This window comes from Chelonia mydas, chromosome 7 (genome assembly GCF_015237465.2).
Source record: "Chelonia mydas isolate rCheMyd1 chromosome 7, rCheMyd1.pri.v2, whole genome shotgun sequence".
NCBI lineage: Eukaryota > Metazoa > Chordata > Testudines > Cheloniidae > Chelonia > Chelonia mydas.
The window spans coordinates 34,687,657-34,709,736 of NC_057853.1; the positions used below are offsets into that span (position 1 = coordinate 34,687,657).

At 41.7% G+C, this 22,080-nt stretch overlaps 1 long non-coding RNA gene across 1 annotated transcript in view; it reads right to left on the reverse strand.

Annotated features, from left to right (window-relative positions):
• The window catches only part of LOC122466714, a 57,009-nt gene that overhangs the window by 18,957 nt on the left and 15,972 nt on the right, over positions 1 to 22,080 (reverse strand). Inside the window, exon 2 of the long non-coding RNA XR_006292446.1 lies at positions 8,934 to 9,002. This is a non-coding gene — a long non-coding RNA (uncharacterized LOC122466714). The remainder of the gene's footprint in view (positions 1 to 8,933; positions 9,003 to 22,080) is intronic.

Sequence of the window (22,080 nt, forward strand, 5' to 3'; positions counted from 1 at the left end):
CCCACCTCTGCTTTAGCAGGTACTCAGTCACTGTGGAGCTTTCTGTAAATAAGAATGCCGTGTTACATGGTTAGCAGAGAAAAGGAGTACTTGTGGCACCTTAGAGACTAATCAATTTATTTGAGCATAAGCTTTCATGAGCTACAGCTCACTTCATCGGATGCATACTGTGGAAAGTGTAGAAGATCTTTTTATATACACACAAAGCATGAAAAAATACCTCCTCCCACCCCACTCTCCTGCTGGTAATAGCTTATCTAAAGTGATCACTCTCCTTACAATGTGTATGATAATCAAGTTGGGCCATTTCCTTTGCTTCTCTACAAAAGAAAAAGGACACTAAACTTTCTAAACTACTACATGCCACAAGGGGCCACAGCAATTGTTCCCTCAACCCACCCAGCAATATTGTTAACCTATCCAACTATACTCTCAGCCCAGCAGAAGCAGCTGTCCCATCTCGGGGCCTCTCCTTCTGCCCCTCCACCCCCACGAACATGATACAGTTCTGTGGTGACCTAGAATCCTATTTTTGACGTCTCCGACTCAAGGAATATTTCCAACATACCTCTGTGGATTAGTATGTTGTTCAGAGACCTCCCTACCAACACTACAAAAAGAAGGATTCTAGGTGGACTCCTCCTGAAGGTCGAAACAGCAGACCGGACTTCTACATAGAGTGCTTCCGCCAACGTGCACGGGCTGAAATTGTGGAAAAGCAGCATCACTTGCCCCGTAACCTCAGCCGTGCAGAACACAATGCCATCCACAGCCTCAGAAACAACTCTGACATCATAATCAAAAAGGCTGACAAAGGAGGTGCTGTTGTCATCATGAATAGGTTGGAATATGAACAAGAGGCTGCTCGGCAGCTCTCCAACACCACTTTCTACAAGCCATTACCCTCTGATCCCACTGAGAGTTACCAAAAGAAACTACAGCATTTGCTCAAGAAACTCCCTGAAAAAGCACAAGATCAAATCCGCACAGACACACCCCTGGAACCCCGACCTGGGATATATTCTATCTACTACCCAAGATCCATAAACCTGGAAATCCTGGGTGCCCCATCATCTCAGGCATTGGCACCCTGACAGCAGGATTGTCTGGCTATGCAGACTCCCTCCTCAGGCCCTACGCTACCAGCACTCCCAGCTACCTTCGAGACACCACTGACTTCCTGAGGAAACTACAATCCATTGGTGATCTTCCTGATAACACCATCCTGGCCACTATGGATATAGAAGCCCTCTACACCAACATTCCACACAAAGATGACTACAAGCCGTCAGGAACACTATCCCTGATAATGTCACGGCTAACCTGGTGGCTGAACTTTGTGACTTTGTCCTTACCCATAACTATTTTACATTTGGGGACAATGTATACCTTCAGATCAGCGGCACTGCTATGGGTACCTGTATGGCCCCACAGTATGCCAACATTTTTATGGCTGACTTAGAACAACGCTTCTTCAGCTCTTGTCCCCTAATGCCCCTACTCTACTTGCGCTATATTGATGACATCATCACCATCATCTGGACCCATGGAAAAGAAGCCCTTGAGGAATTCCACCATGATTTCAACAATTTCCATGCCACCATCAACCTCAGCCTGGACCAGTCCACACAAGAGATCCACTTCCTGGACACTATAGTGCTAATAAACGATGGTCACATAAACACCGCCCTATACCGGAAATCTACTGACCGCTATTCCTACCTACATGCCTCCAGCTTTCACCCTGACCACACCACACGATCCATTGTCTACAGCCAAGCTCTGCGATACAACCGCATTTGCTCCAACCCCTCAGACAGAGACAAACACCGACAAGATCTCTATCAAGCATTCTTACAACTACAATACCCACCTGCGGAAGTGAAGAAACAGATTGACAGAGCCAGAAGAGTTCCCAGAAGTCACCTACTACAGGACAGGCCTAACAAAGAAAATAACAGAACGCCACTAGCCGTCACCTTCAGCCCCCAACTAAAACCCCTCCAACGCATTATTAAGGATCTACAACCTATCCTGAAGGATGACCCAACACTCTCACAAATCTTGGGAGACAGGCCAGTCCTTGCCTACAGACAGCCCCCCAACCTGAAGCAAATACTCACCAGCAACCACATACCACACAACAGAACCACTAACCCAGGAACCTATCCTTGCAACAAAGCCTGTTGCCAACTGTGCCCACATATCTATTCAGGGGACACCATCACAGGGCCTAATAACATCAGCCACACTATCAGAGGCTCGTTCACCTGCACATCCACCAATGTGATATATGCCATCATGTGCCAGCAATGCCCCTCTGCCATGTACATTGGTCAAACTGGACAGTCTCTACGTAAAAGAATAAATGGACACAAATCAGATGTCAAGAATTATAACATTCATAAACCAGTTGGAGAACACTTCAATCTCTCTGGTCACGCGATTACAGACATGAAAGTTGCGATATTACAACAAAAAAACTTCAAATCCAGACTCCAGCGAGAAACTGTTGAATTGGAATTCATTTGCAAATTGGATACAATTAACTTAGGCTTGAATAGAGACTGGGAGTGGCTAAGTCATTATGCAAGGTAACCTATTTCCCCTTGTTTTTTCCTATCCCCCCCCCCCCCGCGACCTTCTTGTTAAACCCTGGATTTGTGCTGGAAATGGCCCACCTTGATTATCATACACATTGTAAGGAGAGAGGTCACTTTAGATAAGCTATTACCAGCAGAAGAGTGGGGTGGGAGGAGGTATTTTTTTCATGCTTTGTGTGTATATAAAAAGATCTTCTACACTTTCCACAGTATGCATCCGATGAAGTGAGCTGTAGCTCACGAAAGCTTATGCTCAAATAAATTGGTTAGTCTCTAAGGTGCCACAAGTACTCCTTTTCTTTTTGCGAATACAGACTAACGCGGCTGTTACTCTGAAACCTATGGTTAGCAGAGAAAAATGTTTAAAATAAACAAGTCTGGTTTCTTTAGGATTATCAATATGCCAGATGTGGGCTTATTTGTATAATTTCTCAAGTCTTGTCTGCTGCAAATAAACATTGTAGGTAGAGTGCTCGGCCCTGTTCTCAGCTGGCCCTTATATTATAAATAATAAAAATAAGAACTTGATTCAGCAAAAAATAAAAATACCACTTTATCTTGTAACCGCACCCGTGTATGTTTGTTTCCAACTGTTTAATATACTGTGTACTTCATAATATTGATTTTCAGAAACACTATTCTGGATATTTTGATTTTATTTACATACCGTTTAACCTGGTCATACAGAAAATGCGACTGTCAGCGCTATAGCCTCTTGAAAAGTACAGGGAAAGTAATGAGTGTTTCTGTGTTTAAACCACTCTTCTGCCACAGAAAGGCGCATTTCAATATGACCTTAATCACACTGATTATTCTACTGGTTGTATAGAAGAGAAGGCTTATTATTTCCCAGGAACAGGCTCAGAGATGTGAAACCTTGATATCAGAAGGTGGATGATTCCAGGTCTCCCTGAAGCAACTACTGGGCCTGAATGAGATTTGTTCTGAATGTTATCTTACTCTGCCATAAGGGGAGCTTTGAGGAAGGCCAACTTACCATAAAGTCTGGGGAGAGTTTCCCCTGGTACTATATCTGAGCTCATGGATAAGTATAAACAAACACCTTGGGCAGTGAGTCTCAGTGACGTATGTGTGCAACTGCAGCAATAATTCGCTTGTGATGCAGCCACAAAATCCCTAAAGTTTCTTTGTAATATGTGTTTAACTGGCTGACACTGCTTACCTGCAGGACCTAGTTCTGTGTTTTTTTGCTGGGCACGGGTTGATTGGGTTCTGCTGTGCAGACTCGTTGATTCAGATGGTATATTACCCCACCCCACCAAAAAGAAGGTGGATCTGTGTCTTTAAAGAGAGAAGAGTTAAGATTTAGGCTGAGCGGCCCAGCGGGAGAAAACCTGGGAGCTGCCAACCCACCTTTCCCCCAGCTCTTCCTTTACTGCAGTAAGAGGAGTTTGATTGGAATGAAAAATCTGACTCAATGTGTAGACTTTGTCTTAGAGCACATTGGAACCACCACCGCGTCTTCACAATATGCAGCTCCATTTCTCATATGCAAAAGACATTTGAAATCAAGTGCCCTGTTTTCAGCTACAACCAGATCCTACTAATTGCTTTCTTATTTTCTCTATCCTTTATGGGGCATGCTGACGCAAGGGCAGGATCGACAGTATGGAGACTCAGATTTTTTTAAAAAATTGATTTTCTTTTGTTCAGCCCACTTTGTGCTTGGAGATTAATAGAAGCCCTAACTTCACTGATGTGGATACTCAGCATTATTTCATAAATATTTGACCTCATCTACACTATGGCAGATTTATATAACAGAATTGCAGTTCTCTGTTGAAATGTTTTGGGATAACGTTTTAAAACTCTTCTGGCATAGCCACATGCAGTCAATATCTTTTCCCTCCCACCTGTTCTCTCTTCTTTGCTGTACCGTATGTTGACAATGAGATAGTATTTGCTACCAGAAACCTGGGGGATATCTGTCCCATATCTGACACGGACATAGAATTCCACACATCTCTAACAACCACTCCAAAACCAGCTAGATACATGTGAACAGGCTGAGCATGGCCTGACTACTCAAGGGCACAAGAATTCCCTTGTCATGTGACAAAGGTAAAGCCACACAGAATGACAGCAAGATAGCGTTGTGCTTAAAGCACTGGTCTGTGGCTCAGAAATCCTGGTTTCAATTACCAGCTCAGTCACAAGCTTCTTGTGCAACCTCGGGCAAGTTACTGACTCTTCCTCCTCCTCATGTGTAAAATGGAAATAATAAAAATACTTTACATCAATTCCTTGTCATCTTGTATGTTTAGATAAGAAACAGTCTTTGCAACTTGATAACAGGGGATGGATCACTTGATGAATGCTGTGTTCTATTCAATCCCTTGGAAGCATCCAGCATTGGCCATTGTCAGAAGACAGGATACTGGGCTAGATGGACCATTGGTCTGACCCAGTCTGATTGTTCTTACGTTCATGGTTTTCAAAAAGTGTTCGTACAGCGCCTAGCATCAGGGAGCACTAATCTCATTTTAGTTTCTTTGCACTGCTGGACCGTTAACAGCAATATGAAGTCATTTTCTCATAGCACTGAACAGGGACCTTTATTAAAAGGAAAACAGTATTGTGCTTGAAGACACTCTGTCTCTCTTTGCTCCACTGTCAAGCTTCCACCTAGAACCATCCACAGCCATGCTCCTGTCTGACTTCTTACTAGAGATTTTTATTTTATTTAAAGAAACAGTACATATGTTTTCCCACTCTCATTAGTCTCCTACTTTTGGGAAGGGAAGGCACCACTCCCAGTAAGCACTGCCAAGGGCACTTGCACCTGGTGGGAGAGGACCACACCAGATCCTACCTTTCCCTCAACAGGGGCCAGCAGAGCTTGCCCGACATGGAGATGAACATGCCCTCTTCTGGGGGAATTGTGGCTGAATCAAGCAAAGTCTCACTCCCCTTGTCAAAAAGAAAAGAAACGTGGCTAAAAAGTCAAAACTTTTGCCTTAACGCACACACCTATCTGATGCAAAGCAGCACTTTCATCCTTTAATAATGAATTGTGCTGTTATCTCTAATAAATAGTCAATTTATGAATATTGCCAACTATTAACTGCTACTCAGGATAGCTGCCTCTGCTGGCAAAAATGGAGAATTTAGAAAAAGGAGTCTCAAGATAACCTTAACATGAAACTAGTCCCAGACTGGTTGGCAGCAGCACCAGGAGAGATCTTGGACTTGATGCTGGCTGCCCTGTGCATTGAACTCAGTATGGCCTCCAGCGGAGTTCTGTGCATAGACAGGCTAAGGATCAGGTCCTTTCTCTGGAGAAATCCTGTAGTATCAGCATGTAGCGCAGATTAACAGCACAAAACCACCATTTGAGAACAAAGAAAAAGACAATGGACTATAAAACAAAAATGAGAAACTAGATCATTAGAAGCATGTAAGAGTTTAGGTGATTAAGAAGGGCACTATGCAGCCAGAGATGTTTCTTTCACAGAATTGATACGAGTCTTTAATTTTGTATCCTAGGTCTTCCCCCCCCCACCCCAATTGTAAAGCATTTTTCAAAATTAGAGAGATGGTGTTTGTATCAATTCAGACTGCATCAGCATTTCTACTATAAATTCCTGTTTCAGAAAGGCTTGGCTTTTTTGTTTTGATTTTTAACATTTAAAAAAAAAAATCATGTAGGTAGAAACTTGATGTCCTGGCTCCCAGCCCAGGAACACTTTAAAAAAAAAATGTTTGAAAACAAGAATCCTTTTGACTCACTTTAAATTATAAGAATGTGCAAACATTGAGGTTTACAAATAAAAATGAAATGTTTGAGGCCCTTATTCATAATCTGGTGTATGCCTTTTGCATAAAAATAAAGGCCAAGTAAATAGTCAAAGCTATGCACAGTAACTCTCTGTTTAATGCAGACACATGAAACCACTCTAAGAATCCATATTATAGATCGTTCTCCTAGTGTCTGAAGGTGAGCCAAGATGGGAAGGCAGCTTTGTGTGTGGAATGCCTATTCTCCATTGTAGAGATGGGGTGGGTGAGACAATATATTTTATTGAGGTTGGTCCAATAACAGATATTACCTCACCCATCTTGTCTCTCTAATATCTTGGGACCAACACAGCTACAACATTACATATTCTCCATTGTACCATTTCCTGTCCCAACACTATAGGCATTCCAACACAAAGTCTGCCCCACCTCTGGTTCGGGGTGGAGAGTGGGAGAATGTTTGGTATTAGTGCCTAGCAGTGGATCCCATGTACCACAGATCTTGCAAGAGACATGCCTGCATATCACATGGGAGTGAGAACCAGGAGGCAGCATGGAGACAAGGGACTTCTGAATGGGTTTCTTAAAGTCTGCATACATCTTTTGAGATCTGCTGGGTTCCATTCCCTTCTCACTAGCTTGGTATGGATATGGGACCATGGGAAGATACATTTGTATCCCTGTTACTCAAGACACAAAACTGACTATGTTTGTATGAGAAAGGTATTTATAAAGCTGTATCTCCTTGTGGCCTATACTCATCTATTACATATAAGACAATACAGATTCATATGAGGGGTATCAGATAGCTAGATGGCTTGGGAGCAAGAGTGGAGTTTGCACCCACAGTTGTTTAAAAAAAAAATTGAATGCATTATATTTTATGCATTGTGGGTGAAATTCACCATGAGGACCAGCACATGGCCCATACACCATTGAAGTACAGGACTTAAGTGGGCCATGGGCCTTGTACTAGGGTGAACATCACCATCTGTGTATTATATGCATTGTAATTTAATGTTTTAATATATGTGTATTTGAAAAAACTCCAAGAGGAAGTTGAATTAACTTTGTTCCATTTATGATATTCTGTATGTCACTGACTTTAGCTTCCAATATTTGCCAAATTCCAATCTGCCTGGAATTTAAAATAAAGAAAAAAAGAGTTGCATGAATAAATAATTCCATAATCAGATTGGTTGGCTAGTGTTCTAAAGGGACAGATTCAACTTTGCTGGGTGGTTCAAGCAGATTAAACTGCTAAGCTGCATTCTATACTGACCCTATCTCTTTCCAAACCTAATGAAACAGAAATCCCTTCAGTAGTCTTTCAGTACTAAATAATTTCAGGGCTGTCTTGTTTAATAAGATACTTTCACGCTTGGAGAATTTGAGGAATATACAGTAAATATGCCTTGTGCCTCATAATATCTCATAGGAGCAAATACCTCAGCATCCTTTTAAATCTTGTCATGAATTTTTTTTATAATGATAAACAAGGAATGTATCTTTTATACAGTTAAATCATAGTTACTACATAAACTTATTACCCCTGTTCAATATCTTGAAGGCCTGGTCTTCACCTAAAATTTAGGTTGACCTAGCTGCATCACTCAGGGCTGAGAAAAATCTCACATCCTGTTTGACGTAGTTAAATTGATTTAATCCCCCATAGTGGGCTCAATTAGGTCAATGGAAGAATTCTTCTGCCGACCTCCCTATCACCTGTCGAGTGGGTGGATTTTCTACAGCAACAGAAAAAATCCTTCCGCCATTGTAGCAAGTAACTAACACTACAGCGGCATAGCTGCAGCAGTGCCACTGTAGTGCTTATATTGTAGACATATACTAGCCAAGTGAGATCTAGTAGGGCACTAGCCTGGAAGTCAGGAGAACTGGGTTCCATTCCTGTCTCTGTCACTTATCTGTCTGATATTGGGCAAGTCACTTCAGCACTCTGCACCTCTGTTTTCCTTCCCCTTTGTCTCATCTGCACAGACTGTAAATTCCTCAGGCCAAGGATGGTGTCTTTGTACAGTGTCTAGAACCTTTGGACCCAATTTTGGTTGGGACCTCTAACTGTTATCCTCATACAAATCAATACACATAATCTAAAAGAAACTTCCAGACTCTATCAAAAGGGCTTCTCAACAATTGTGAAGTATCATAAAAACATCTCTATTATCTCTGTTGCTGTAGAAAATCCAGCCACTCAACAGGCGATAGTAAGGTTGGCAGAAGAATTCTTCCATTGACCTAGCTGAGTCCACTATGGTGGGTTAAGTCAACTTAACTACGTCAAACAGGGTGTGAGATTTTTCTCAGCCCTGAGTGATGATAGCTAGGTCAACCTAAACTTTAGGTGCAGACCAGGCCTTCAAGATATTGAAGATATGTCTCCTATTTAGAAGTGTTTCATGTTGAGTCATCCATGATAAAGAGCAGCTGAACCCTCTTCCATTTTGGAAGAAATATCACAATACATCATACTTCCTCACACCTACTTTCTTTTCTCACCTATTCGTCGCTAACAAAATTTGTGTGAAGCCTGGATGTTTATTCCTTGCTTACCTGCTCCTGCTGTGTATTCATCACTTGAAGTCATAAACGTCTCTTTGCGACATCTGTATTGGCAGAGTTCTGGAAATGATTATAAATTCAAAAGCAAAGGATTATTAGTTCATATGGAGAATAAGCAAGAGGACCATATGAACTCCTAAACTGAGATAGTGCACATGCAAAAATCCCTAGAAATAACAATTTATTATTTGTAGTGCAGTAATGCCTAGGGGCCTAGTCCCATTGTGTTAGACACTGTAAATGTGATAAGGAATGATAAGATACAAAAGATTATGTCATAAGGGCAGAAACAGTTTTAAACAGAATGCCTTTCATGGTTTTCCAGAAGGCATTAGGAGGGCTGTAATTATCATGCAAAAATTTACTCTAAAGAATAGATCCTTGTAATTCTTAGCTCTATTAAATCATCAGGTCACTTTGCTGACAGGAAGCCTGAAATTTTTTTCTTTATAAGTCATCACTAACAGATAAAGTAAAACAAAATAACTTTATTCTGAAAAGCAAGAGCTGTGAACAGCCCTGTGGCAATTTGGTGTAAGGAAGTCATTCAGAATGGTCTCTTGGTTTGTATTAGGCCTTTCCAAATGCAACAGTGAAGTGAACTAATGCAGGCCACTAGTGGTTTCCATAAACTACCTAAGAACACCTCGGCTTGTGTGCTTCATTAGTGGTGACATTGTCTATTCCAGTGAACCCAATGAACAGAAGAAATATGGACAATTATTTTTAAAAAATTGTACTTAGCCTGAGATGAAAAGCTGTCTGTATAAAAGCTATGTCTACACTATCAGCTAGGTGTATGAGACCCCGGCTCACTTACACATACTGGCACTATCTCTCGTCAAGCTATCATGAGTATAAAAGGCCGACTAGGCATGGTAGCAGCAGCAGAGGCATGGCTTCGCTGTGCTGAGTACGGCACCGGTTTCAGGCGTGTTTGTACTCAGCAGAGCTAAGGCATGCCCCTGCTGCCGCTCCCCATGCTACTGCAGCTATTCTGCTACTTATTCTTGCACTAGCTTGGTGAGAGCTCGCACCAATGTGAGTATATGAGCAGGAGAAATCACACTTCTAGCTCACAGTGTAGACGTAGGCTGAGAGTGCTTTATAAACAAACACACCTGTGGAGTAGGTCATTAGGTAACATTATCCCAGTGGTAGAAAGGGCAGCAGAAGTAGAGCGCTAGGTGTCGCTGTGGCTGTTACTCCCAAGGGAATCTCGAGGATGTATCTGTCTCATACACAATGTGTGATGGAGCTCCCTGGAACAAGGCGAGCACATACCTTCTGCACGATCCTATGGCACAGCGCAGCCTGCTTGCCCCCAGCCACCTCTGCTGGTCTGTGTGTGAGAAGAGCATAGGCTTCTTCTGCAGTGACCTGTGCCCCCAAGAGCACTAAATGGGGAGTGTGACTGTGTCTGGCCTCTGCACAGGGTGTGTGTGAGGAAGAAGGCTTTTTATGCCTTCCTCCCAAAACATGCCGCAACAGCCACGCACAATCCAGCGGCCAGTGATCTGCCCTAGACCAGAGGTTCTCAACCTTTTCCTTTCTGAGGGCCCCCCCGAACACGCTATAAAAATTCCACAGCCCAGCTGAGCCACAACTGTTTTTCCGCATATAAAAGCCAGGGCCAGCGTTAAGGGGTAGCAGGCAGGGCAATTGCCTGGGGTCCCACAACTCTTAAGTTGCTCAGGCTTTGACATCAGCCCTGAGAGGTCAGGCTCAGGACCCCAGGCTGCAGTCCTGCACGGTGGGGCTTCAGCTTTCTTCCCTGGGCCTTAGCAAGTCCAACACCAGCCATGCCTGGAGGACCATATGCCCCGGACCCCTGGCTGAAAGCCACTGCCCTAGACCACAAAGGGGAATCAGTGGTATAGAGAGGACTAGACCTCTGTTATCACTGGATTCCTCAGTCCTGTGTTCTGAGCAGTAAACTGGGCCTCTCTCAATTCAAAATCGTTGGTTATTCTGAAGAAGCAAACGACTTTGTCATTTGACCTCACCGGCTCTAATGCTGCATTTGGCTAACATTCTTCTAACACCTACATATAAAACTCCCATTCGTTCGGCAAAGAATTTTCAAACCACTAAGGGCAATGCAGTTTTTCAAAAATCTCTGTTGTTCTCCCACTTCTTTCAACTATGTGATCCTTTCTCAGAAACATTCTCTCTGCAGGTCACTTTGACCATCTGTGGGGGAAAACAGAGGTGTACATTAGAACTGTGTGGTAAGACTTTATGCTGAGTATAAAGTGAAATAGCAAAACATTCATTTTGGGTCGGTTCAGGTTTCATTTATCTCATTAAGGCAACAATGAAGCTGAAGGTCAAGGGATAAGTTCTTACTGCTGTAATGCCTTGTCAGAAGCTGAATTGTAGCCTGCTGAACAAACAATCCTAGCAAGAAAATGGAGGAAGGTTTTTTGTTTGTTTGTTTTTTAACTAGAACAAAATTCCCCCAGGCCTCGCCAAGCAATGAAAATAGCTTCACTTCTCTGGGTGAGTTGAATGATGGAGTCTTGGGCAATCTGTCTTGTCCCCTCAAGATACATAAAGTAAGTTTTGGCTGATTTTAGCCTAAAAGTTTTACACAGTTAATAAGTTGTTTGTACCCCAAACTTCATGATCAAAACAAGACTGGCAAGATACTTTTTCCATCCGAGGCCTCCTCTAAAGATTCATCTGCCACACCCATGCCACCAGAGAAGATAGCAGACATTTTGAGTTCTCAAAACCAGCCATGCACCCACCGCAGGGCTTGCATTTGCAGGAAGATGGTCCTTCACAAGAACTTAGCCTATCTTCTGAAGAATGGAATTCAGAAATAAAGTCCCTCTCACAGCAGGGAGAGTGATAGAAGTAATAGACTAGTGAAATCCTAACTGTGGTGCTTAGCGACTATGATGCTGTCTGACACTGATTGATTAAGAGGCTGAAAGTCTGGCTGTGGTGCTGGGCTATTAAGAATAAAAATAACTTTCACTTCTCTTTCATTCCCATCCATCACCAGGAGACAAGTATTGCATTTTGAAATAACAATGGCAGTTTCTTTCATGGGTGACACATGCAAGTAATTGAAGTTTATGCAGTTACTTTAGCAATTTTAAAAGTATTTTCAATCATTAAACAATTTTTGAAAGGTTTTTTTTTTTTTTTTTTGCATGAGCCCCTCAATGGCCATAGAACATATTCAGGGTGCCAGCCAACAAATTCCTGTCACTGAGTCAGTTGATAACTCTTTTCACAAAGGTCTGTAGTAGGGTTATCATAATCTATTTGTGTTTCCCTGAAGGACATCATAATTCAGGCCTCAATTAAGCATGTACAGAAATTCCAATGATTTCAAATGAACTTTCTGCACGTACTTAAAGTTAAGCATGTGCTGAAGTATTACTTTGAATAGAAATGATTTACTGCACTGGGGCCTATGTGCAAACTCTTCTATGGAGCATAGTTCTTAATACAGTGAACAGTCCCATTGACCTCACAATAGCACCTTAGCAAGCACTACACTCAGCCACAAATGTTTGTGGGGTGGGCCACACATTGTGCAACACCATCATGCTTCAGTGCAGCCTACCACACATCCTCAAGCAATGATATTACTAGCTCACAATGAGGTTGCCCTCATCATGCAACGTCATGAGAAGAAGATGCAATGTCACCTTGCCAAGACAGTGAGCCAGGACACAGTGATGCCTGGAACTAATTAATAGTCCACCAAGCTAAGGTTATAGGACACAAGATACACACTGGAAAATAAAAACAATCTCACAATTTTTAGGACAGGTGGTGGACAGAATCAAGAAGTCTGACTTTATATAGGCATTTTCTTGTGGGTTTTGAAAACTGTTGCCATTATCATAAGATTAAAAGAGAGCAAAAGAGGGCACTAAGGTCCTGATTCAGCAAGGTATTTAAGCATATGAATAGACAGGCTGAAATCACTTATGTGCTTGAAGACCACTTATGCTCTTGAAGTTATGCATGTACTTAAGTACCTTGCTGGATTGCAGCCTTAGCATTGTTCGCTCTTCCACTTAAAAGCCTTCCCCCATTCCTTTCCAGCAGTGGTCAGTCTCAATCCCATGTAATAAAGATGATATGGTGCAAGTCCATCCTTAAGAGTTACTTGACTTTTTAAAATACAGTTGCTGTCTACCACTTTCCTCCCAGCTGCATTCAGCCCCAGTCACCAGCTTTCTCTGTCTACGTTGGCCCACCTTCTTCTTCAAATATGGATCAATATCATTAGCAAAGAAAAAGCACAGCTGTTGAAATATCTGCAGTTTCAGGAAATGATCCGTTTTCATGAAATGCAAGTAATTAGCAAAATTCAACAAAATGTAGATGGAATTTCTAATATACATTTTAAGTTATTTGAAACCTCTGCCATGTTGCCTACAAAGCACCAATAAATTACAATTTTAAAAAGTGGTGAGCTGAGCCTATTGCTGATTATTGTATAATAACTTGTTTAATTAACTGCTACTTCATACTCCCCACTTCCTTCCCTTTTGGTTCATCTCATCTACCTGCTATATTTTGTCAATCTAGATTATGAGCAAGTTAGAGCATGGACAGTCTTTTTACTTCATGCTTGTAAGCACCTAGCACAATGGCAGCTTTACAGGCTACTCCAGAGCAATGAATAATCAGTTTTCACTGCAAAGCAAAAGTAAAAACTTCATATATCACCATTCTTCCTCCATGTATTTGATAAGTGATTGGAGTAAGTATCACAATTCTTCAATTTCTATATAAAAACCAGGGAGCAGATGAGCATACAGGTTTGGCAGTTTTAAACTCCAAATTAAATTGCAGTCTCATTCAAGCATTTGCTATCCTTAAGTCAAACAATAGGCAAATTTAAAGTTACCTAACACAAACTGAATGATTAATTTCACCTCTCCATTCATGGAGTGTCTGAACAGACCACAATTTTCTTGAGTTTGGTCATGATTAAAGCACATGTATTTCCTGACAGGATAAACATAGTTTATCAAATTTCTGGTGCCATTGTGAAAATCAAATGTAAAAGTCACCATCTGCATATTATAATTTGTTTGCTATAAATATACACAAAAGGAAAAACTCAATTGCTTAAATGATCGTGGAAGGAAAACCCAAAAGGGGCGTGAATGTAGCCAAAGTTAATTAATTTGAAAAGTTGAACAAATATTTGCAAAATAGTTTTTTGCAGCGTTCATTCAACTCAGATAGCTAGAATGTTTTCCACTTCAAAGAATGCAGCCCTTTCATCTAGGCGAGCTTTGTGCATAAGTAAAGTAATTTTAGCAATCCATTTAATGAGTTGACATTGAAATGATTGTACTTCTGTTACAAAGAGTTATTATTTCCATAGAAGCGCAAAGAGTTATTTCATGCTCCCACTGAAGTCAATGGAATTTTTGTCACTGACTACAGAACAAGGATTATGCCATTAAAGCATGTTGTCCTTTTTGCACACAAGAGGGCAGACAGAGATCAGGATAAAGATGAAGGCATCTCACTGAGACTTTTTAAACCTATATGAGAAATAAAAAACCCTCAAACAATCAAACAACCCTTCCAGCCTGGAGGATGAAGTGGGATGGCTTTCTGACATTTACTAACCATTTTAGAAAGCTGGACTGGAATGTGCCAATACTACTCAAAGGAATAGACATCTTAGAGGACTAGTGGTGCTGTTTATTCAAGCGTTTGGAAAAATGAAGTTTTTGGCCTAGGGAGAGTTTTGTGTGATGTAGAGTTTTGTTGGGGGCTGCCGAGGTGGTTAGCTGTCTGGTTTTTTTTTCCAATTTGTTTTTGTAACTTATCTCAAAGCCTCAGATAGGCACCTTCCTATACTTTTATCAAGTTAAATTAATCAGTAAATCTCCACTCTGAATCCACCATAGATCAGTAATGACAAAAAGTCTGTACTATCTGATGGCAGCCTCTGTGAACTATATTGGTGATCTCATTCTTGTTCCTGCTGGACAAGAGTCCATAGCACAACCTGATACAACTACAATTGGCACTAATTTGCACCTGGGACCTGGTGCTTTTCCCAACTTGCTCTAAATTAAAGTTTGGCCTCTTTCTAGACAGCCCTACCTCCATTATATTTCATTAGGGTAATGAGCTGCCTGCCCGAGTGAGTCAGCAAAACTTGCTTAACTGTATCCCAGCAGATTTGACAACACCTGCTAACAGGCAGTATTTCAGTCAAACACTGCCAGCCTCTCACAGCAACCTTGTTAGGAATCTGAGCAGATTGAATGGACTTGGAAAATGATCTACTCCTCTGAGATGGTCTTGCTAGCATAGAACTGAGACACACTGGAAGGTGGAGAAAGCTTGCATTGCCACTGCCTGTGTTGTATCTCTTCCGTGGAGAGAGAAGAGCATCGATCTGGAGACTCAAAAATACAGCTCCCTACAATATTATGTACCAAAAATGCCCAAGACTCCCAAATTAGTGGGCACATCTTCTAGTGCATAGCAAATGTCTGGGTCAAAAAGTGAAGAGTCTCTTATGCAATTTCAACCTCAGAATTTTAAGTGGAGACAATGGGCCAGATTCTTCGCCCTAGTAAGGCTGCTTTTTGCTGTTCTGGGGCACAAAGCAGCCATAATCTGGTGCATCTGGTTCTCTGGGGATTTCCCTGTATAAGGGGATTCCTTCCAGGGTGTAGAGCCAGCATGGCATCTATACATCACTACCCCCTTTAGCCTCTAGGGCGAGAGGTGTTTCCAGTGCAAAGGAAGCTTGGTTAATGTGTCCCTATGCCCTTGTAATTCCCAACTGCTGGAATGATCCCTTGGGACCATGGGAATTCAGGCAACCTGTGTAACAATCTTGGGGTTCATTAAATAACAAACCAGTGAATGAGAAAGGAATACAAACTTGCATTAAAACAAACTGAAGAACATCTGTAGTGAGCTGCCGCATACAGCTATGTGGTGTTCTCAACTCCCACCTCCAGGGCACATCTCCAAATTCTTATGTTCACAATGCTATCCCTTATGAGGGAGCAACTTCAAATTATAATCTTCTACAACAAGCTCTCTGTACAACAAGCTCTAATTAAGGCAAGAGACTGTCCTATCCCCACCCAGCCGCAGGATCTGGAAAATGTAATGGTGGCTTAAAGCCACGTTTGCTTCCTCCTGTTAGTCCTGCACTGAGCACAGCTTGTCTATATTGGAGGTCCTGGCCCAGTGAAATTGAATCAAATAGGGATTTGGCAATAATCCAACTCTAAAGAAAAATGACTCAGGACTAACCCTACCATTGAAAAATGTCATTTTGATCCTTATTACCATCAGGACATCAGTTCTAAGGCCCCATGTAAATATTCTGCCATTGCATGGTGTTTGTCTTGTAGTTTAGTGATCTATATAGCTTAAGAATTAGGATTTAAAACGTTGTCTGCACCTTGTAAAATAAATCTGTGCCAATATTTGTGCTTACAGCACTAAGAATAGCCAGTTCAAAACAACACAAAGAAACTACTGTTCAAGATACAGCATTCTCTTCTTTTTAATTTGGACTGAAAGAGCACGACAGGACTAGTAAATGTGCATAGCTTCTCAGGCATATGCGATCTAAAATAATAAAAGCTTACTGATATTAATTGCATTTAATTGAAATGATATACTCCATATCGAAGATTATTTTCACTTGTAAATCATATACACCTTTTTATTCTAACATTCATTAAAGTTTCCCTGAATAAGCATTTATATATTAACACAGTATATTTTCATTCTGACGTAAAGTACAGCCATGACTATCAATAACAACGGGTTAGGAGTCAAAGGGTTTTAATAATATTTTTGCTTATACGCCATTAGAATTGGAAATGAGCTCTATAAACTTTAATTTCCCCACAGAAAACATGTGGAGTTCATGATAACAAATGCACCAAAAGGTGATAGATAGTCTTTACAGTCAACAAAGCACGACTTTGACAACTATATATTTTTTTCCCCAGAGGAAACTCAGTTGAATTTAGACGAAGACATGTCACTCCAATTCTCTTTATAAACTGACTTTTTTTATTTAATTTTTGCTTATATGAACTGAAATACAGAAATCGCATACGTAAGAGAGGAAGTTTATTCATCTCATTGATCTTTACGCTAGTAAAGAATTAGGATTTTAATATATGTATGATACATACACTGTAATTACAGTGTAACACAGAACTCTAGAATGCCCAGATTTATGAGACACCTATCATTGAATTTTCGGCTTTTGAAGCTCTATCCTAAAAGCATTTTGGCCAACAGGCTTCTTCGTACTAGAAGAACCAGATGGCATAATTGGATGCATGCAGTAAAAATCAGCCTTAAAGGTGAGAACAATCAGTCAGTTCTAATTATTTTGGTAATGCTGAGGATGCAGGCAAACAGAAGAAGAGATGAGAGACAAAGTATATGGATCTTAAATACACGAACTGATCATTAAGGATGAGCAGTGTAATTCCACAATTTCTGCCTAGATAAAATCATCATTTTATATCTCTACTTCAGGGAATGTCTATATAGGGGTTAACAGCTGGGAACTTGATAGCAGAGAGGGGAGGGCACACAGGTGAATGGACACGTGAGTAATGGCTGAACTGCAAAGCACTATGGGATAGCCATTGGAAGCATGGGGAAAAAGTGATGTACAGCAATTGCATCCGCATGAACCATGGACCTCAGCAAACCTAGTCCACATCGCAAGAGGACTCCAGAGTTTATGGCAAATGTGGGGCTAGTGTGCAGTGATGGACTGCATTGTGTGTACACAAGTATTTCAAACCAGATAAACTGTTTGATCACCTCTAAAATCACCATATACACCAGCCCCCAGCATAGTCGTTCCCCGTTCCACAGTAAATATGCTTTGCCCTTAAGCTATCAGACAAAGCTATTTTGATAGGACATCACAGATTACACACACAAGATGAGTCTGATAGCTTAACACAACTGTTGGGCTTGATGTTGGAGCACACTGTGATACTCAAGGAGCTGCTGATTTCCCCACTGCCAAGGGAGCGAAAGGGTAAAGTCATCTTCTCATTCTAGCACCGCCAAACAAGGGAAGCTATGCAGAAAAAGCCTTGCTGCTACACAAACTCACAGGGAATGTGATGCTAGGAGAATGGCCCCAAAATATTCTTGAAAATAACAAAATACAAAATATAGTCTTTCAGAAATAAACAACACATACCTAAAAGCGATCATGTTTTTGGTCTCACCTTACAGATTATAAAAGCGGTGCAACAGATGTATAATGGATGACATATATTGACTGTGTCATAACTATTATCCACTACAAAGTTCCTGAAATCTCTCTTTTTCAACCTACATATTTTATTCTAGTAAAGAGATAGGGCCAAATGCTTCCAAAGCAACCACTCTGGGTAGATCTTACTCTTTGGAGTAGTTCCACTGACTTTAATAGAACTACTCACACGAAAAAAGGCTAACAAATATGAAAAGAGGTTTAAGAATCCAGCCCACAGAGGAATACAGATAAACATGTTCCTTGCTTGGAATGGCCTGGGACTTATCAAAGTAAGACCCAGATGCGTACAAAGTCTATGTATTTGGTAACACAGCTCATAGTGAGGAAAGTTATGGGCACGCTGGATAACATGGTCCATAAGAATGGGAATGCCCATGTTTGAATACCCTAGTTAACAACCATATTAAACCAGAAATGTTTGGACAAGAAGAATAAGAATAAGTCTCTGGCTGGGAAGTTTCTGACAATTGGCTTAGTACTGAAGGAAATTAAAAGAAAACTTTCAGTTTACCTTTTCTTTTGTAGGTGCACTAATGGAACCCTTCATCTTCAGGGTATTTCCTTGAGGTCTGCCTAGAACGGTCACCAATTCAACAAGCAGACATAACTTCAAGTGTACATGAAAATGCAATGGATACAGCATCCGAGTGAACAGAGAGCCGTATCCAGGTGGCTATAGCATAATTCAGCTGAGTCAAATGGAAAAATATGAAAACTCATGAATGTCTTTCTTCTCAGCATTTTTTAATAGATGGATGTTGCCCCTTGTTTACTGTGGCCCTGGGACTTTGCCCACCCTCCCCACAGATTAATACAGGCTCTAAAAAATGCCCTAGTTTTCACTTTACATGCAGCTAATGTGAACCAGTGACTCTTAAATTCATCAGTTTCATGAAAAGAAAAATAACGAATCCCTTTGCACTCTGAGTAGTGTAGTTACATGAAATTTGTGCCATTACTGAAAAGCAGTTTTTACTAGCTGAAGCTGTTTTTTTGACTTGTGAAACCAAACATATTTCTCACCTCAAGAGGGGGGTGATGAAATGTAAAGGAAGAACTCAGCTGTAATGACACCTTCTCATTTTAATGGATAGCATACGTGGCTGCATTGCAAGACCACTAACTGCCCACTAAGAATGAGTCGTTTCTGCCTCATATGTGGGTGCATCATCAGCGCTGATCTGAATCAGCACTGGCTTATACCACACAGAGATAGCGAGCTAAATTCATCCTTGGTGTAACTCCATTGAATTGAGTAAAGTTACACCAGAGATGACTTTGGCCCAGCATAAGTGGTATTGGCACACACTTTATGAGCCTTCCTGAGTAAATGCCAAGGGATGAAGCCAAAAAAAGGAGAGGAGGGGCAGGTGTGGGATATACTTCCTGTAAAAAATGCTGCTGGAAGAAACCCACTAGTTAATTAATACCAAAATACTTTCTAATGTAGGAGTGCTGGCCACTGCTATAATCCGTGATGTCAGCGAAAGTAAGCAGCCAAGTATTTGCTTCTATGCTGTTCTGAGATTTGCAGTGTTACACTGGAAAAACTTGAAGATATTAGGCTCTAAGTAATGAGACAGCTGTAAAGCAGCTCTCTTCACAGACCCACTTTGCAGCCAGCTTCAAACCTGTGCTCTCCCTATGTACAAAATCTCCCATTCACATCCTCCTTGCGGGCATCTCTTCAGGAGCCGTGCTATGACTTGTTCCCCCTTTGCCCCCATGATCCCCACTCTGCGGGGGAGCAGAAAGTGTGGAGGGTGCATATCCTCTCAGATATCCACCAGGTTAGGAGGATATCATGCAGACCTAGTGTCGAAGCCCTCCACCCCTCCAGACTGATATATGCAGAGTTTATGCAAATATATATATATATATGCCTACTCATGGCATAGAGAGAAATCAAATATTTTCCATTTGCACATGTTTGGGGGCAGACAAGGTCTGATAATCTCCTGACAGCTCCAGGGTGTGTCAGGACTCTTCTTCCGCTAAGAGCTTAACCTCCCTTCCTACAAAGTACACTCTGTCTCTCAAACCTCCTGTTTGTTCCCTTCTGCCTCCTTCTCTGTCTGTTCCACTCCCCACAGGTCTCAGAGTCTCTCCTGCACATCTTTACCCCTCCCAATTCTCCCTATTCACCACACTCACAAGGCCTGCACTAGAAATGCAGCCGTCTTCCTCCTGCTACAATGCTCATGCTCCCTTTCACCTGCTGCTGCATCTGTGATTGTCATTTCACTCTTCCTCCTGTGTTCCCATTCCCACTTCCCCAACTGCTGCTCCTGTGCCCGGCTGTGAAAGATTGCAGCTGCACAGACCATCAAATTACGCACTTCAGAATACTAATCCTTCTCTCTCCAAATTCATTAATTTCCCTCATCTCATATAGTTCCAGGCATACCCCCTTGATTCTTGTCTACCACTCCAGCCATGCTCCCTGCCCTTTCCCCACCTCAACATAGCTCCCAGGTTCTCCTCACACACAGGCTCTGAGTCAGGCTCCCCACAGGCAGAGCTAAGCAATTTGTTGCTGCTGTGTCTCCTTCTTTCCTTCCCCTGCTAGCGGCCAGCGATCCCTCTCTCTGACCCTTTCACTGAAGGGAAGATGGGCTAATGTCAAGGAGGGTGCTAATTGGCTGGCAGAGGAAGAAAGTCTCAGTCACTGGCCCAATACCATGACAAGAAGTCTAAAGCTGCAGAGCCCAGTGGGGAGGCCAGGCAATGGCCTAAAAGTCATAGGCTTAGTATCATACCAAGCAGAGTGGCTGCTCCCTTGTTTCCATCTCCTCCTACACCCATCTCGACCCCGGGAGCCTCAACCCCATGCTTTGCCCATGGCAGGGCTTCTGGGTGCATGCAGGGCATGCAACCCAGTTCTGTCTATCTAAGGCTATCTATATATAGCCTACTGCTGAGAGATCTATGCACTCCATAAACTGAAGAGCAAGATAGCCCTGAACAAAATGGTGCTTTTACTTTGTCGCTCTGTTCCCTTCCCAGAGGGAGGTGAGTGGAGGACAATGTACAAAAGTGGTTCAATTCCAGCTTAACAATGGCCTCTTCAGTTTCACCATCTGCATTTCCCCTCTTTCAGTACAAGTGGAAAGGAGTATCCAGCCTGTAGTGTGGGGATAGCCAAAAGTGCTTTAGTTTTGGGAAGAGGTAACAGCAATCTGCTACTAAATAGAGACCAACAATGAAGTATTGAGCCGGCCTTTCTTGAAGATGGGCACCCAGCAATCTGGGGTTCAGAGAGAGACCAGAAGAGTACTTGTGAGCTCAGATAACACAGAAGATCTGTCTAATACTCTAAGTATTAATAAACTTAGTGGGCAACTAAGAAAGAGATGGTATTAACAAGAACAAGTTCCAACAAAACAGAATGTGGAAGTTTCTTCAGACAGAATTTATTACATGAGGATGAGACATTTCCAAGTAGCCTCAAGGAAAACCTTAAGACAATCATTTTAACTGAATTAGACTGGCTATAAATTTTTATTCATCATAATTATAGTGGTTAATTATGTTTCTCTTTTATAGATATTGGATACTTTAACATGTGAGATCTTATCCTTCTGGTTTTTCATGCATTTTTGTTTGTGTTATTGGGCTAAAGAAGGAGGCAATCAAATCGTGAGCAAATGAACATGTACGGCATTTAGAAATAAATTGCCACAGTTCTGTAGTCCACTCCACAAATTCCCAGTTAGGTATCAAGTCTCCAGCTAACACCTGTCTCTGGGTAGGGATCCTGATCCCATTCCTTCCAGAATGGGGGTTTTAAGGCAGCACAGGTCCCTGCCATATGCTGCAATATCCTCAGCAAGCCAGTCTGCCTAACAG